A 1,553-nucleotide genomic window follows, 5' to 3' on the forward strand; every position below is an offset into this window, starting at 1 on the left:
AAACTATAACTGTTTTAATGAGCCATTCGCAGTTTAGCCGTATAAAAGCTTATACTTAGACATGCATGGCTTAATCTTTAAGACAAGCATATGACTACTGGCAGGATCAACCAGGTTAATATGTTCCTGAGACAGACCACCTCGAAAACACCAAAAAAACACTCAATCAACCGTCTATTTTCCGGCCTCTTTCGTGTTTTATGGCATAAACAGAAGTGTAAGCCTGCCTCACTCAAGGTTCTACATCAAAACGCGACGTTTTTTGGTCGCCTGGTGAGCCTTAACAGCAACACCAGTTTCTGATGATACTCTTGAGCTATTTGAAACAACAACGCCTTCATCCTGAATCGATTCATCAGGAATCATGGTCGTTGATGCTACAAATCAACAAAGCTTGTCCACCTTGGACACATTCGGGGTATCAACCCATCCACCTCTTATTACAGTATGCACTTAACAGCATTTCAATCTGTTTATTTATAAACAAATTGAAAAGCTCTTCGTGATACTTCGAAGTGGACGAATCCCGAACCTTGTGCGCTCTTTAAAAAAACAACAAAAATTTGTTGCGTTTTCAAACAGTCGCACACTTAAACAACTTCCAAATCTCTCAAAACCCCCGAAGGAGAACAAGAGATCTTCTTCAACTTTTTTGAAGGTCATAACCATACAACACCTTGATTTACCGACGGAGACAATGCCCGTTCCTTGACCCCGCTGCCATAACCAATCAAAGGTTTAGCACGTTTACGGTGTCTCCCCAATTGGCTTGCCGAAAAACAACAAGCCAGCGATGGGAAAACAAGCGGTGAGATTTGATTTTGTTTTTCTCGCGTAGAGGTAAAACAAATTCATAACCTCACGTAGTCAAATGTCTGTTATATCGTGCACTGATCAGTCATCTGGCGCACGATATTACTTCTGTGCAGCCAACCCGGCGCAACACCACTTGTTCGTGACGCGCACCACAACCACACGACAATCCTATAGCACCGCTGAGCAACCGTCTGTTTTTTTCGATGATGCATGTGTTCCCATACGGCACAACGAGCGCCACGCGTACGAGCGCCCGTCCCCATCCACCACCCCAAACAGTAGAGACAAGCTCAGGTGCACAATACAGAGCTAGTTCTTCTCCAGTGCCCTTATCATATATTCCATCGTGCGGTGAAAAACACTAATTTTCTCATGGTCTCGTAAACACTCCAATGAAAAGCAGAAAGCCAACAGTTTCACAAATACAAACACACCATATTCCACTTTGAACTAGCATTCCACTGGCTTTCTGGTAACCAGTCTAGGGAAACACATCAAGTCACGAGCACAAAAAAAAATACACATTTCACTGACTAATGAAGGACTAACATCACTTGCTTTCTTGTAAAGAGTCTGGTGAAACGCATCAAAGTCACTAGCAGCACAAATACACGCCATTCTCCACGTTGTCTGTAGACTCTCGAAATGGCAGCAGACATTTTTGTTTGTGTAAAAGGGACGCTGGTACGATAAGGAATAACAACAACCAGCTATATTTTCCTTTCATAGTTTCAGAA

At 42.8% G+C, this 1,553-nt stretch overlaps 1 non-coding gene across 1 annotated transcript; it reads left to right on the forward strand.

The window, feature by feature from the left end:
• On the forward strand, nucleotides 1-94 carry TGME49_460210 (the record flags this gene model as incomplete). Its single annotated transcript, XR_001974365.1, has 1 exon — nucleotides 1-94. It is a non-coding gene; the product is annotated as an 18S ribosomal RNA (ribosomal RNA).
• Between the last annotated feature and the right edge of the window lie 1,459 nt (nucleotides 95-1,553).

Source organism: Toxoplasma gondii, assembly GCF_000006565.2.
Source record: "Toxoplasma gondii ME49 unplaced genomic scaffold asmbl.832, whole genome shotgun sequence".
Classification (NCBI taxonomy): domain Eukaryota; phylum Apicomplexa; class Conoidasida; order Eucoccidiorida; family Sarcocystidae; genus Toxoplasma; species Toxoplasma gondii.